Source organism: Bos indicus, chromosome 4, assembly GCF_029378745.1.
Source record: "Bos indicus isolate NIAB-ARS_2022 breed Sahiwal x Tharparkar chromosome 4, NIAB-ARS_B.indTharparkar_mat_pri_1.0, whole genome shotgun sequence".
Classification (NCBI taxonomy): Eukaryota; Metazoa; Chordata; class Mammalia; order Artiodactyla; family Bovidae; genus Bos; species Bos indicus.
Window position 1 is genome coordinate 49,665,903 of NC_091763.1, and position 17,772 is coordinate 49,683,674.

The window sequence follows — 17,772 nt, forward strand, 5'->3', positions numbered from 1 at the left end:
TTTTTAGCATCCCAACATGGGTGGTTCAGTGCTGACTGCACAATGTAACATGATCTACTCTCTAAGCCAATAAACAAAGATGCTTATGTGACTGCACGCCCTTTGGCACACTAATTATTGCTCTGGTGAGCCATCAGCAGCTGGCCTCTCTGACTGGATAGCTAACTGGAAGTGGCATCATCTTGACTGTGAAAGGTATTTTTTAGCAGCCAACTCAGGATGGTTACTGTTTCTTAATTGAAGTACAGTTCATTTACAATGTTGTATCAGTTTCTGATATACACAAAGTGATTGATGTATGTATCTGTGTGTATATAAATATTCTTTTTCATATTATTTTCCATTATGGTTTATTACAGGATGCTGGACATAGTTCCTATGCTATATAGTAGGACCCTGTTGTTTTTCTATTTTATATATAGTAGTTTGTGTCTGCTAATTCCAAACTTCTAATTTATCCCTCCTCCATCCCCTTCCCCCTTTGGTAACCACAAGTCTGTTCTCTATGTCTGGGAGTCTGTTTCTGTTTTAAACATAAGTTCATTTATGTGATATTCTAGATTCCACATATCAGTGATAGTGATGTCACATTGTATGTCTTTGGATTACTTCACCTAGCATGATAATCTCTGTTGCTGCTGCTAAGTCGCTTCAGTCGTGTCCAACTCTGTGCGACCCCATAGATGGCAGCCCACCAGGCTCCCCTGTCCCTGGGATTCTCCAGGCAAGAACACTAGAGTGGGTTGCCATTTCCTTCTCCAATGCATGAAGGTGAAAAGTGAAAGTGAAGTCGCTCAGTTGCGTCTGACTCTTAGCGATCCCATGGACTGCAGCCTACCAGGCTCCTCCATCCACGGGATTTTCCAGGCAAGAGTACTGGAGTGGGGTGCCATTGCCTTCTCCAGATGATAGAATACATCTTGATAATAGCTCAAATCTCCATTCCTCAGAGCACTATAACTGATTATCTTGCTAGGTATTCATAAAACCATAGAAAATAGGAAAGCAGGTATTTTACCCATTTAACAGATGAGAGAAAAAAAAATCATGGGGCCATTATTCATTGGGACCTTCTCTGTGCCAAGAATCACACTGAGTTTGTTCCATGTGTTAACTTATCTCATCTTGCCAATAACCCCAAACAAGAAACTCTATTTCGTTTCCCAGTTTACTGATAAGGAATCTGATATGCAGGATGGTAAAGTCATTTGCTTAAGGACACACATGATATGTAAAGTAACAGACCCAAAGCTCCAGTGCTTCTGAAAAGTTCTGGAGCTTCCAGCTTGTCATACCCTGAGAAGCCTCTAGCATTTCCCTTCCTCTCATATCCTCTTATTTTGCACTCAGCCAATAAGCAAACAGAATTACCAAATTTAGTCACCGATGTTAAAAAAACAAACAAACAAGTGTTAATGGTTTCTGAATGTCTACGGAAGATTTTCCTAGAGCACATCTCCAGGGGCCTCTTCACAGTAGATTGCATATGAATAGTGACCACTAGACATGTATCACACACTTGCCCTGACCTTTAGAAGGAACCGCAAGTTAGTACAATGGAGACAAGACAGACTTTTAGAAAGTTAATTTTAAAAGTAGGCAATGTAACTAAGGAGAACAGTATGAAGGTTCTTTAAAAGACTAAAAATAGAGTTGTCATATGAGCCAGTAATCCTATTCCTGGGTAAATATCCAGAAAAGACAAAAATTCCAATTCGAAAAAACAGATGCACCTCAATGTTCATAGGAGCATTATTCAAAACAGTCAAGACACGGAAGCAACCTAAATGTCAACTGCCATATGAATGGATAAAGAAGATGTGGTATGTATGTGTGTACTGTGTTGTGCTCAGTCGTGTCCAACTCTTCACGACACCATGGACTGCAGCCCGCCAGGCTTCTCTGTCCATGGGGACTCTCCAGGCAAGAATACTGGAGTGGGTTGCCATGCCTTCCTCCAGGGGATCTTCCCAACCAGGGATCGAACCTGCGTCCCTTATGTCTCCTGCATCGGCAGGTGGATTCTTTACTACCAGTGTCACCTGGGAAGCCCACTGTGTAGCATAGGGAACTAACTATACTCAATATCTTATAATCTATAGTGGAAAAAAATCCAAAAAAGTATATTAATACCCATGTCTATCTAATCACTATGTGTACACCTGAAACATAGTAACTCAACTATATTTCAATTTATAACAAAAAGGGGCCATACATTTTTTAAAAAATTAAAAAATAAAAATAAAAAGATGCTAAATGGCTCAAAAAAAGTATGCAACATATAAGGAGATGGTACAACATTCATAAGGTACAAAAGATCATATAATCCAAAGTACGCAACACAATCCCAGTTTCTCCCTGGGGAAGGTTATTATTACCAGGTTTTGTGAATTCTTATAGAGCTATTTTATGTATAAAGAGGTCTACAAATATATAAAATAATATTTTAAGGGGCTCTTAGATACAGAAAACAGCTTTAAATCCTTTTTGCCATTGAAGTTAGATCAAAAATAGGCAAGTCTTTCAATAAAATCTAGTTATTTACATCACATAAAATTATTTGGATATAGGCTTTTTCAATCTTCCTTAAATTTAGCACAGAAATTACAAGAAAGGAAATAGAGAATGATCTAATTGAGAGAGCTAAGATGAAGGATGAAGCGTGGTTACTGAAAAGTCCATGCGTACATATGTATGACAGAAACACTTTGCTGTACAGAAGAAATTAACACAACATTGTAGATCAACTAATACTTCAGTTTAAAAAATCAAACATACACAAATGCACAAAAGTCCGTAAGGGTGAGACTAATGGTGACCCTGACCAATGGTGGCGCCTGTCCCACATGTGTCCACCAATTATCTGGTGACAGGTGTCAGGATTAGCTTCAGGGGTGACAGAGCTGATGAGAAAGGAAGGATGGGTAGAGGAAGAGGAACAGTATACATGTGTGTGCTAAGTTGCTCGGTCATGTCCAACTCTTTGCGACCCCATGGACTGTAGCCTGCCAGGCTCCTCTGTCCATGGGGATTCTCCAGGCAAGAATACTTGAGTGGGTTGCCAAGCCTTCCTTCAGGGGATTTTTCCAACCCAGGGATCGAACCCACATCTCTTACATCTCCTGCATTGGCAAGTGGGTTCTTTACCACTAGCATCACCTGGGAGTTTCTCAAAGGAAGCCTTCCTCACCCTACCTCCACATCCAATCACAGTCAACTAAACAGACCAGAGGGGAAACTGTTTCCTCTGAATGCCTGCCCTACTCACAGTCTGTCTTTCTGCACTGACCCCACCACCCTGACCGAGGCTAGAAGAATCAGGCGTGGGTGTCTGACCAAAGGCCACGTAGTGCCTGTGAGATGACTTGGCGATTTTAGAGGGCTCGAGAGTGACCAACCAATTGGCAGCAAATTCCTTTTTCATGGGGAGAGTGAATATGAGGCAGAAAGGGAGAATAAGTCACAGTTAGGAGAAGGAACAAAGGTCAAAGATGACACAGAGGCAAGGCAGCATGAGAAACCGGGAGTCAGCAGGGGATATGAGGTGTCCTGAGCAGAATGAAGCCAGTAGGCAGTAACAGAATCAGCGGAAATGGTCAACTGAGTGCCCGTAGTATTGGTGAACACCTCAGGCGATGACAAAGGATCTGCTCCATTTGTACTATGATCACCGGGTCTCTAAAATTCTTGGCATCCCGAACAATGTTCCAATTCTCTGTGAGGTTTGCCAGAACAGTGGTTGTGGCTAAAAGATCTTCCCATCTTTCTTCCATCCTGCGAATTCTAAAATAAGCCTTCATTAGTGTGGTAGGTAGACTGTTATATTGCTGGCCCCCAGGAAGCACCCCTCCAGCATCCATCCCTCTGTGTAGCCCCCTCTCACAATGACTCTGGGCTTGGTCACAGGATGTGTTTTGGCCAATGAGATTTTAGCAAGGATTATGCAAATTGAGAGGTATCATTAGCACTTGCACACTGGGGCTTTCCTCTTGTAATGCTTCTTCTGGGAAGCTTAGCTTGACTATGGATGATGAGAGGAGAGAGTGGAAAGAGACCTTACGTAGACAAAAGATCATCTTGGACTTTCTGGGCTCCACTGAGCTCCCAGCTGAAAGCAGCTGAATAAACCACATGCCACAGAAGAACCATCTGAGACAGAACAATCAGATGTCAATCACCTGAAGGTTAACAGAGCCTCAGAATTACAAAAAAAAAACCATCAACTGTTTCAAGTCACAAAATTTAGGGGTGATTTGTTACATAGCCACAGATACCCAAAATAATAAAACTCAGACTGACTGTTCCTTGCAACCAGAAAGGTGCTAATATACCCATTTAAGAGGCTTGATGATTCCGATGCACATATCTCCTTACAATATCATGGCTGGAGCTACAGGAATCCTAAATGAATAGTCTGGTGATGACTCTAAAATTATCCAATTTTATAATCTGAAGAAAATCACCTAGGAAGTAGACCTTGCTTTGAAGAAATAGACCTGTCTCTAAGGCCTACCTTTTTTCTTTTCCTCCCTCTTTTCTTTGATTCCCTGTTTAGTAGGAGAATAAGTAGATCCAAATAGAAGCCAAGATAGAACACTAGAAAAATATATAATTCCTCTATATACTTCCTTGTATGTACCGCCAAAGAGTACAGACTTGTTATAGTTCTCATACAAAACTTGTACTCAATAAATAGAAAATAATTACCACAGACTCCAAAGAAAACTTTTTACCCTAAAATAATTGAGGGCAAGAGGAGAAGGAAGTGACAGAGGATGAAGTGGTTGGATAGTGTCACTGACTCAATGGACATTAAATTGGGCAGACTGAGGGTGAAAGATAGAGGAGTCTGGTGCGCTGCAGTTCATGGGGTCACAGAGTCAGACACGACTGAGCAACTGAACAAAAACAAGGCCTGATTCAGGATTTTAGGTGTTCTATCAATCTATTTCTAATGCAGAAACGCCAAAATTAAGCTAGACAATAGGATGAGAGGGAGCTCCATGAAGGTCTGCCTCTCTTACCTTCTGATCTTCATGAATCAGACCAGAATCTGCTAGTGTTCTATCTTGGCTTCTACTTGGATCTACTTATTCTCCTACTAAACAGGGTATCAAAGAAAAGGGGGAGGAAAAGAAAAAAGGCAGGCCTTAGAGACAGGTCTATTTCTTCAAAGCAAGGTCCACTTCCTAGGTGATTTTCTTCAGATTATAAAACAGAAACAAAGTTCCAATTTTTAAACATGGAAAGTAGGGAATAGCTCTAAGGGTGAAGTCTGAGAACTGGAAAATTAAATCTGAAATACGGGCCTTGATAGTAATATATTCAGAAACATTTGTCGAGTCACTGAAACAAGTTCTGGCTCTATTTATCTTCTTGTAAACAGAGATTTCTATAAATATCACTGAAAAGATGTAAGGATCAGAAACAGTTTATTAAAACTTTCAGCAGAAAAGGCCCTGCAGGATATTAGTATTCTTATCTGTTTGTCAAGTAAACAACATATGGCAACATGGCAGCCATTTAATAGTAGATAATAGCATTTTGGAAGGCCTGGCAGACTTGCCACTTTTTAAAAACTTATGTCGTACTTCAAAGATAAGAAAGAAGGATTTACAAACTGCTCTTGTTGTTAAATGGTATGAGCCACTGAGGATGCAAAGCAGGGGTCAAAATCTCAGTGCTTTCTTCTCCTAATAGCCTGGAGTCAGGGTTTGGGGAGAAGAAAGAGCTGGAGAGAGAATTAGCCTAAAGCACTGTGAGAAATTAACTCAGAGGTCTCAGTGCTTAGCACAGTACCCTTTAGACCTGAGTCCTGCCCGTGTCCAGTGTGGGTGGCACAGAGGCTCTAGGCTGACAGAGGCTCCACCATTCCCTGAGGCTGCCATCTCCACATATGACTTTCAGATTCCCCGTGCTCTCCTGCTCTTAACTGCCCCTACCCAGAGGTGATGCTGACAGTTTTTGCTCCTAACCCATGGACCAGAAGAAGTCAATGACACTAACCACAAGGGATTCTGGGAAATGTCTAGTGCCTACAAATATCTATAGGGCACTGCTATCATTGCCACAGACAGCATGCTCAGTTCACAGTAAATTCTGAAGGTCCCTTTCTGGAAAGAGTTTCAGAAGTGACATGCTACACTGTTCTATTGTTTGCTCTCAGTGATCAGCCAGGGGGCAGGATTTTGGTGTTGAGCAAGGGCTGTGTGGGTGCTTGTTGGCTGCAGCCACCTCCTCTGCCTTCCGTCCAGCTGCATTTCTGAATCATTCTTTCCTGTCTATTGGGTTTCCCCAAACATGGGCCTGGGCATGGGGGTGAGCAGTCGGAAGACCCAGAGTAATCACATCCAAGGCTGTCCCTCCTGCCTTGTCACAGATGACTATAATCTTCACAGTAACATTTCCAAATGCATTTTGCCAAGGTATCCAAGCTCTGTGTAATCACAATGAGACCGTGAAAATGAGAAATGGAGTCTGACATGACATGAAGAATTGTGTTTTCCGCTTGTTATCGGTGCTGGGGAAGGTGTATTATCATAAGCTGGAAATCCTTCATTCCAGCTAGAGGCTATTTCATACAAAGAACACATTTCAGTCACTTGCTAATATACATTTTCTACTACAAAGAATTTACCCACAAAACAGGGGAGTAATTCATATTTAATTCCTGATGCATTTAATTTTCTTTTAAACAGCCTATGTGAAAATCTGCATTTATAAAAATGATCAGCAAATGATCATAGGCTTCCAAGAGAATTTGTCAGATTTACTTCAAAGAGCATCTTCCTTCTGAGCATTTAGAATAGAATTCAGTCTCTAGGAAGTTAAATTATGGGCTCCTCAGGAGTCCATAGAAGCAAAGCACACAGAAATATGAGTGTTAGAAACATTGTTCTCTGCAATGTGAGATTCAATCAAGCCAAGAGTCAAAGCTCTAGAATAATTTGTTGTGTATGCCTTCTCAGAAACCACCTTTTCTATAAAAAGATCATATTCTATTACTATCACTACTTAAATGGACTCCACAGAAGGAATACGGAATTTCACTGCTATGGTGTGGAAGAAACACCAACTCAAAGAGCAAGTTAGAAGCATCATTAAGAGGAAAGCATTCTTGGTCTAAGTTTCCAGCTTCCTGGAAGAATCAGGAGAGAAAAGTCTCTGGTTTGCATCAAAGTTGGTTAGTAGGAACATTAAACCTAGAATTACAGCCTCTTTGCATCTCCTCAGGTGAGTAAATCATGAAAAAAAATTTTATGAGTAAACTGAGTTCCTAGAAATTAATATTTGTAATCTTTCTGGAAAGAGAGTTGGGAAGTAAGTGGAAAAGTGAAATAGGAGGATGAAGACAAAAAAAAATGAAAGAAGAAATGATGCAGATGTCAGAAATTTCCAAGTTATACTATGATTATTATCACTTTTTTAAATGTGGAAATTGTGGTAATTCACAAAGCAGTTGGGCAAAAAAAAAATACCTATGAAAAATAATTTCTTAAGCACATGAAAGGAATCATAACTATTTCAAGGAAAACATTTATATAGAAGTCCCTCTATAAAGGCTCATGCTTTGAATACCTCTAAGGTCTCTTCTAGCCCTACTCTGAATTCTGAGAGCTGCACCTGCTATGATATAAAGCAGAATCTAATAAAAAGCCCACCAAACTGGGCTTCCCTAGTGGCTCAGTGGGTAAAGAATATGCCTGCAATGCAGAAAACGTGGGTTTGATCCCTGGGTCAGAAAGATCTCCTGGAGAAGGGCATGGCAACCCATTCCAGGATTCTTGCCTAGAGAATCCCATGGACAGAGGTGACTGGCAGGTTACAGTTCATAGGGTTGCCAAGAATCAGACACAACTGAAGTGCCTGAGCACACTGCTGCTGCTGCTGCTAAGTCGCTTCAGTCGTGTCCGACTCTGTGCGACCCCATAGACAGCAGCCCACCAGGCTCCCCCGTTCCTGGGATTCTCCAGGCAAGAACACTGGAGTGGGTTGCCATTTCCTTCTCCAATGCATGAAAGTGAAAAGTGAAAGTGAAGTCGCTCAGTCGTGTCTGACTTAACGACCCCATGGACTGTAGCCCACCAGGCTCCTCGGTCCATGGGATTTTCCAGGCAAGAGTACTGGAGTGGGGTGCCATTGCCTTCTCCGGCCTGAGCACACAGCAACACAGTAAAACCACTGAGATGCTACACCAGAAGGGAAAAACAAATAAGATCAGACAATGGAAAAAGAGAGCAAAGCATCAGATTCCACAAGGCTGCTGGTTACTGGCTCTGATAAAAGTAGGCAAGGTGGGAATGGAGAAAAGAGCACTCTCACACAAAGGGCAGAAGGATGGAAGCAGCTAAGGCACATCAGTGTCCAGTGCTTTCTCAGAGAGAAGGCTTGGGGCTCTCGGCTGACGCTGGACAGTGGTTTCTGGATCTCTGCATCCAGGGGAGCCAAGCTGAGCATTACAAGAAGGAACATCTTTTGGAGAACAATTCAAAAGGCTGGCAGAGCAGTTGTTAGAGTCTAGGATGAAAACCCTGGGTAAATCAGGTAAGAGAGAGGAGACCAAGGGAGTAATCAGGTAAATCAGGTAAGACAGAGGAGACCAAGGGAGTCCACCGAGAATAAGGTTGGAGACCAAGGGACCCCAGAGACATTCCAGAGCACAAAAGAACAACTGGATACGGCTTTCACTGGGTACTGGCTGTGAGTCTTGGGGCTGCCCAGTCACAGGCAGAGGAAACTGTTAAAGGTCCTCTCTCTGCCTGCCAGGTCAGTGGGCTCAGGTTTAAGTTGATAAGCACTGGGGGCACCCCTTTGCCAAAACTCACTAGGCCAGGGTCAGCACCTTATGGATATCCAATTAGCCTATCTTGGGAAGGCTTTCAAAGCTTAGGGTTTTGTCTCCTTCAAGAATTTTTTTAAAAAGTGTTCTAGGCCTTTGCAAGAGTACAAAACCAAGGTTTATGAGTATATTTTTCTCAAGAGAAGGAAGTAAATGTAGTAGTCTCTACATCAGATGCTTAACATTTTAATTTGCGAGGCTACAAAATTAAGAATACACCTGACATGAGTGGCACAATAATACATAACTGAATCACTCTGCTGTACACCAGAAACCAGCACAACACTGCCAGGAAAATAAATTCAAGCAAACAAATTTTTTAAAAAAGAGTGCCATCTTCTCATGCAAAGAATAAAATGTGCAGGAAAATTTGAACTATTCAATTAAATTTAACTCAATAATCTGAGACTCAATTATGTCCAGATCAATGGCTGCTTGGGGCTGCGGTGGTCAAAGGAAATGGATGGAAAACAGGCAGGAAGGAACTTTTTGGGAACAGTGCTCAGCAGAATGGAAAATATAAGGCTTCTGGGGCCAAGTTATAATTACTTAAAAGACAACAGTATACCTGGTCTCTGGATTCCTATCATTAGCACAACCACTAAAGCAGAAAACTAAAAAAACAGATGGCTAAGGCATTGTTGTGGCATCCAGATCATTCTCGATCATTTTAAAAGGAATGAAATTCAATAATTTTAATCAAGTAAGAGAATAGCTTTGTGACCTTGGATTCGATTTTTTAGATCTGATACTAAAAGCATAACCATAAAAGGAAACAAATGATAACTTGAACATTATCAAAATGAAAAACATTTCTGCTCCAAAACACATAAATAAGGAAATACAAAACTAAGCCACAGATTATGAGAAGAATATTTATAAATCATAAAGCTAGTAGAGAACTTGTATCCACAACATATAAAAAGAAAACTCTTCAACTCAAAAGTAAGACAAACAGTAAAAAAAAATATTGGGCAAAGGTTTGGATAGATACTTTTCCAAAGAAAATATACAAACGGCCAACAAACACATGAAAAGATGCTCATATAACTTATCATTAGATAAATTAAACCAAAAGAGATACCACCACACCCATTTGAATACCTGTTTTCAAAAAGATGGATCATATCAAGTGTTGGTAAGCATGGGGAGAATGCTTACTGTCTCACTTTGTTGCTGTGAGATGGTAAAAAGGTAGCCACTTTGGAAGATAATTTGCCAATCTCTCTCTCTCGTTTCTTTCTTTTTTTTTTTGGCATACAAAGCAAGAGATTAAATTGGGAAGGGGCACCCAGGCGGAGGGTAAGGGTGCCCAGATGGCTTTACCACGTGGTTCACAGTCTCGGGCTTTACGGTAATCTGGCAACTCTTAAAACTTAAAACACATTTATTATAAACCCAGCAATTCTGCTCCTAGGTATTTACTTAAGAGTCAGTTCAGTCATGTCTGACTCTTTGTGACCCCATGGACTGCAGCACACCAGGCTTCCCTGTCCATCACCAACTTCTGGAGCTTACTCAAACTCATGTCCATCGAGTCAGTGATGCCATCCAACCATCTCATCCTCTGTCATCACCTTCTCCTCCCGCCTTCAATCTTTCCCAGCATCAGGGTCTTTTCCAGTGAGTCAGTTCGTCCCATCAGGTAGCCAAAGTACTGGGGTTTCAGCTTCAGCATCAGTCCTTCCAATGAATATTCAGGACTGATTTCCTTTAGGATGGACTGGTTGGATCTCCTTGCTGTCTAAGGAACTCTCAAAAGTCTTCTCCAACACCACAGTTCAAAAGCATCAATTCTTTGGCACTCAGCTTTCTTTATAGTCCAAGTCTCATGTCCATACGTGGAATACTGGAAAAACCATAGCTTTGACTAGACAGACCTTTGTTGGCAAAGAAATGTCTCTGCTTTTTAATATGCTGTCTAGGTTGGTCATAGCTTTTCTTCCAAGGAGCAAGTGTCTTTTAATTTCATCGCTGTAGTCACCATCTGCGGTGATTTTGGAGCCCAAGAAAATAAAGTTTCTCATTGTTTTCATTATTTCCCCATCTGTTTGCCATGAAGTGATGGGACCAGAGGCCATAATCTTAGTTTTCTGAATGTTGAGTTTTAAGCCAACTTTTTCACTCTCCTCTTTCACTTTCATCAAGAGGCTCTTTAGTTCTTCTTCACTTTCTGCCATAAGGGTGGTGTCATCTGCATATCTGAGGTTATTGATATTTCTCCTGGCTTCAACCCGGCATTTTGCATGATATGCTCTGCATATAAGTTAAATAAGCAGGGTGACAATATACAACCTTGACATACTCGTTTCCCGATTTGGAACCAGTCTGTTGGTCCATGTCCAGTTCTAACTGTTGCTTACAAAGTTTCATTACTTAAGAGTAATAAAAACATATATATATATATATATATATATATATAAACTTGAATGTAAAGGGACATACCAGCATTTTTTATAATAATAAAAACTCGGAAACAATCTAAATGTCCCATCAATTGTGAAAAGATAAACAAAATAAGGTGTATTCATTAATGGAAAACTACCCGGCAGTAACAAAGGATGAGCCACTGATATGAGCAACAAAACCTCAAGACTACACTAAGTGAAAGAAACCAGATGCAAAAGATTTCAATTATCTGATAAAACTATAAAACCAGAACTAGATTAATGGCTGCCTGGGGCTGGAGGCAGGAAGGGATTTTTAGGGGATGATGGATAATCTAAAACTAGATTTGGATGAAGCTTGCACAATGGTATAAAGTTACTAAAACTCATCAAACTACACTTGCTGCTGCTGCTGCTAAGTCGCTTCAGTCGTGTCCGACTCTGTGCGACCCCATAGACAGCAGCCCACCAGGCTCCCCCGTTCCTGGGATTCTCCAGGCAAGAACACTGGAGTGGATTGCCATTTCCTTCTCCAATGCATGAAAGTGAAAAGTGAAAGTGAAGTCGCTCAGTCGTGTCTGACTCTTCGAGACCCCATGGTCTGCAACCTACCAGGCTCCTCTGTTCATGGGATTTTCCAGGCAAGAGTACTGGAGTGGGGTGCCATTGCCTTCTCCAAAACTACACTTAGAATGGGTAAATTCTGTGGCATGTAAAGTACACTGCAATAAAGTCATAGAAAAGAAAAATAAACCTGACTATCCTGTGTTTTGCAAATCTGGACACACTTCAGAGGGTACACTCACACCTTTGCTTTCCCTGCTAGGTGCTCTCACATTATACTCATTCTTGCCCCAGTAAGAGTTAAACATATCTATATTTTTTAAATTATCACCTTAGAGTTTTATTTTGACAACTACCAGAGAGTATATAATCCTATTAATTTAATTGTATTATAGTTGACTTACAATATTGTGTTAGCTTCAGGAATACATCAGTGATTCACATATATATACACACACACACATTCTTTCTCATATTCTTTTCCATTATAGGTTATTACAAGATGCTGAATATAGTTCCCTGTGCTATACAGTAAATCCTTGTTGTTTTTGTCACACTGGTCATCATCAAAAAGTCTACAAATAATGAATAATGAAGAGGGTAAGAGGAGAAGGAGAAAAGAAAATTCTCCTACACTGTTCGTAGGAATATAAACTGGGGCAGCTACTATGGAAAACAGTACAGAGGTTCTTCAACAAACTGAAAATAGAGTTACCATATGATCCAGCAATCCCAATCCTGGGCATGTATCCAGAAAAAACTCAAATTTGAAAGGATACATGCACCCCAATGTTCATAGCAGCACAATTCATAATAGCCAAGACATGGAACAACGGAGTGTCCACTGACAGAAGAATGGATAAAGATATGGTACATATATCCAGTCGAGTATTATTCAGCCATAAGAAGAATGAAATGATGCCATCTGCAGCAATACGGATGGACCTAGAGACTATCACACTGAGTGAAGTTAAGTGAGACAAAAAGGCAAATGTTATATGACCTCACTTACACGTGGAATATAAATATACTTATTTCTGAATAAAAAACAATACTGAAAGAAATGGAAAACAATATGTTAGTCTATGAAAGTCTAATGGAATTACTGAAGGAATAATTTTAAGAGGGTAAATGTGGAGATAAAAGCCTATTTTAACTAAAATAGATAATGCCAATGAAAATAAAATACACTTGTCATTTTCATGAAAAAATATTTTTGTCACCATCTACAAATCATTTTCATTAACATGAGTTCAGGAAAATTTTCAGTACTTACCAAAGTAATTTTTTTTATGATATATTAAGATTCACTGCTACATAACTTTGATTTCAGATCAAACTTACTTTTGGTTTTACATTAACTTCCATGTCACTTAAGGTACATGAGATCTTAAGACCTGAGTCAGACAGGAAGGATCTGTTTGGTCCAGAGTCTCAGATGAGGGCTGAGACATGTCCTCTTTTGTACCTGCCACAGTGTTCCCTTGTCCTCAGGTCACTTAGCATGTTGAGGTTCATGAGGGCTTTTTAAACATCAGTGCTATTCATTTCTCTTTCTTGAAGCAAAAATAGGGCTTCCTGGATGGCTCAGTGGTAAAGAATCTGCCTGCCAGTGCAGGAGATGTGGATTCAATCCATCAGGCAGGAAAATTCCCTGGAGGAGGAAATGGCAACCCCCTCAAATATTCTTGCCTGGAGAATACCATGGACAGAGGAGCCTGGTGAGCTACAGTCCGTGTAGCCCCAAAAGATTTGGGCACAACTCAATGACTAAACAACGACAAAGCAGAAATAAGGCACCCAGAATAGAGATTAAGAAAATAAAACTTTTGCTTTTAAACAAAACTATAAATGAATATTTTAATGCAACAATCTTCACCCTTTATTTATATAGTCAAAATATAGCACCTATATTATACAACCTTTTTTCCAGAAAATAGAAGAGGAAAAAATACTTTCCAGCTGAATTTCAGACAGCATTATCCTAATACCTATCAGAGAAAGATATTACCAGAAATGAAATTACAAATCAATAACCCTCATAAGCATACCATATCTTCCTATGATGTAAGAAAATAAAACTTTTCTGACTCAGTTTCTGAGAAATCTGTGTTCTCACATAGAGGAGGAGCCTAGGCCTCTGCCTGTTAGAGATGGAGGTGGTGTGGGTGCTGGATGGAAACTCTGTCAAAGGCTTTCTCCACCAGTTTACACCCTGGGCTAAAAATTCCACCCAGGGCTGAAAATACTCCTGGTCGTTCTTTGGCTGGAAGCCAACCAAAATGGCACCAATCCCCTCTGACCAAAATGTCCTCACTTGCAATTCTTTCTCTTAATTGTTCCCACTAGCCTTGTTTTCGGAGAAGGCAATGGCACCCCACTCCAGTATTCTTGCCTGGAAAATCCCATGGACGGAGGAGCCTGGTAGGCTGAAGTCCATGGGGTCGCTAAGAGTCGGACATGACTGAGTGACTTCACTTTCACTTTTCACTTTCACGCATTGGAGAAGGAAATGGCAACCCACTCCAGTGTTCTTGCCTGGAGAAGCCCGGGGACCATGGAGGCTGGTGGGCTGCCGTCTATGGGGTCACACAGAGCCAGACACAACTGAAGCGACTTAGCAGCAGCAGCAGCCTTGTTTTTTGCCTCCTGTTTCTCCCACTCTCTAATTCTTTTATCTGTGTTTCCTTTCTTTCCAATCTAGGTCCCATGGACCACTCTTTATTTTTCTGCCCAGTCCTTTCAATACCTTTTCTCCCTGTGTTTAAACATCAATTCAGAACAATCTTCTCTAAAATGAATAAAGCCCAAACTCCCCAAGGGGCACACACAAGTGAGTGGTAACTCCTGGGCATATATCTGGAGAAAACTCTACTTTGAAAAGATATTTGCACCCCAATATTCACAACAGCACCATTTACAATAACCAAGACATGGAAACAACCCAAATGTCTATCAGCAGAGGACTGGATAAAGATGCTGCACATATATACAATGGACTACTACTTATCATGCTAAATGAAGTAAGCTACACAGGGGAAGATATATGTATATGATATTGCTTATATATATGGAATCTAAAAAAAAGTATAAATGAATTTATTAACAAAACAGAAATAAGACTCACAGACATAGAAAACAAATTTATGGTCACCAAAGGTGGAGGGACAAATTAGGAATTAGGCATTAGCAGATAAAAACTACTATATAAGAAATAGATAAACAACAAGGGAGAAACCAAGTGACCAGGTAAAAATGATAAAGTGTAAAGAAGACAGGCTCTAGTTAGACTTTCTTTCAAATCATGGCTTCATGTTTTGATTGTCCATTGTTTTTCTCTATGAGGTGTGACCTTTCTGAAGTACCACCTCGTTAAGTAAGTTTGCTAAATGGATTTACTTCCTGGAGGCCCCAGACCCACAAGGAAGGAACTCCTGATATCCTTGTTTTGGTTTTTCTATTTCTCAGTCCTCTCCTCCGTCAGTTCAGTTCAGTCGCTCAGTCGAGTCCAACTCTTTGCGACCCCATGAACTGCAGCATGCCAGGATTCCCTGTCCACCACCAACTCTGGGAGCTTGCTCAAACTCATGTCCATTGAGTTGGTGATGCCATCCAACCATCTCATCCTCTGTCGTCCCCTTCTCCTCTTGCCTTCAATCTTTCCCAGCATCAGGGTCTTTTCCAGTAAGTCAGTTCTTTGCATCAGGTGGCCAAAGTATTGGAGCTTCAACTTCAGCATCAGTCCTTCCAATGAATATTCAGGACTGATTTCCTTTAGGATTGACTGGCTTGATCTCCTTGCAGTCTAAGAACTCTCAAGAGTTTTCTCCAACACCACAGTTCAAAAGCATCAATTCTTTGGTGCTCAGCTTTCTTTATAGTCCAACTCTCACGTCCATACGTGGAATACTGGAAAAACCATAGCTTTGACTAGACAGACCTTTGTTGGCAAAGTAATGTCTCTGCTTTTTAATATGCAATCTTCTTCTAATCCTTCTTAATCCAGTTCCTGACTTGCTTGACTCCTGACCTCTCGCTTCTTCTCATGTGTGTATTCCCAGATCAGCTGCTATCTCCGGCTCTTAGGCTCTGTCCCTGGCTTCCCTTCTCTCTCTCTTGTTCTTTTGTGGGATTACATTTGTTTCTGTAATGCAACCCATTCCTAGGCATGGACACCTTGTAGTGGTGTCAACACAGGAGCCTTTGATAGGAGATGAGACGTGGGCCGGTGCCAAGTTGCCCAAAATTCATGCAGAACTGGAATGGGAGATGGAGAAGCCATGAGACTCTGAAAGGCAGCATGAAAGATGTCTGGCCTGGTGTGTATAAGTTAATCTTTCAAATGATCTAGCCATCGGGGGTGGGAACTGGGCAGCAGAGGATGACAGCAGGGGAAGATTTACAACACTGAGTCTCAAACTCGACTCTTGGCAAGGTTCTTGGTCCATGGTAAGCATCAATTACAAACTGACCAGTTGACAGCAGTTGAGAGGCATCTGAGAGTCCAATGGGGATATAAGGTTCCCAAAGGGTGAATGCCATGTGGGGGAAGTGGGCGTGGGAGTGTTCAGGGGACTGGTGGGCAGAGAAGGGCTGAAAACTAACCTGACCCTTTTTATAATTTTGCCTGGTGCCAAGTCTCCTTTGAAAGACTCTCTGTGTTGTTTCTTTGCTTCTAAATCCCGGACTAATAAAACCATCCCGGCATCCCTTTTCACATTTCACCTTGAATAAGATTTCCTAAATCACTATACAAACCACTTAAGACCCAAGTAATGGTCATGGCACCAAGGATCAATAAACCTGGCTTCTCACCAGCTTTTCCTCAGAGCTCTGTTTTCTGTGTTGATCACAATGGCCTACGCTGGGTCTTCTGTTCTCTAAGCTATAGCTGGGTCTGACTATAGCTCTATTTTGCTTCATATTTTGTCTACATACGGCAGCTGCCTTCGGGAGAATAAATGCCATTGTTCTGACTTGCTGTGTCCATTCACATTTTATTAATCAAGGCATTTTCAGTAATTTTTATCTTTGGGAATCATAGACTTGAAAGGTCAAAGGGTAGGCAGGCTGGCTTGTTTGTTGATTTATTTCATCCCCTTCTTTCTAGACAGAAAGACAAAAAAGACATTCTTGTGAGAGCTGGTGTATTCACCCCTCTTCTGCATGGCTCTGAAACCCTCTCAATGCCTCCTTGGATTTCAGCCCTAGCTGTTTGAGTCTTCTTTTTCTTCAGGCCTGGAGAGCTCTGCACAGGGGCACCTGGACAGCAGCCTCATCCTGTCTCTCATAAGGGATCCCTCACTTCCTGCCTTCAGCATCTGTGGCTCCATGGTCCCAGGAGTCCGCCTGCATTCAAGATGCACAACCCAGCAGGGCCAGAGACTTTTGAACTCTTGGTCAATAGGGATCTACAGCTAGTGAGGAAACCCAGCCTCCTTTCATCTCCTGGCATACAGTTCTGAGGCACATCTTGTAAACTCCCTCATAGGTCTGGGGGCATCCAACAGTCAATATAATTATGCATCCTGGGTGTGGCTTTTCCATTTTCTCTGCTTCATACTTTTTGTTCTGCATTTCTGCTTCCCTAAGATGACATTTCCAAACAAACAAGTTTTCATTTCTAGCTCAGCTTCTAGAGAACCCTAGGCTAAGACAAGTGGGCGGTGGTCTTAGACCTGATTTGCAAAGTCTCTGGATTCTTGCTCCAGGAGGACAACTGGCTCCCTGGGGTCCCCATCACCCCTACACTAGGATTCCTCTGAGTCTCTTCTTCCCAAGGCCAACAGGGGAAACAGGAACAGCTCTGCCTTGGGCACTGATGTGCCCTGCCTTGTTTCAATGTTCACACTATCCTCCTTCTACACTGAGGACACAAGTTCAGAAAGGCCAGATGACTCATCCATGATCTCATAGTGAGAATTCAAACCAAGGATCTGAATCCACTCCAGTGGGTTCCAGGCTCATAACCTTCCTATGGCG

At 41.4% G+C, this 17,772-nt stretch overlaps 1 protein-coding gene across 25 annotated transcripts in view; it reads right to left on the reverse strand.

Annotated features, from left to right (window-relative positions):
• NRCAM (neuronal cell adhesion molecule) overlaps positions 1 to 17,772 on the reverse strand; it is a 317,222-nt gene that overhangs the window by 96,956 nt on the left and 202,494 nt on the right. The gene's annotated exons all lie outside the window — the stretch shown is intronic.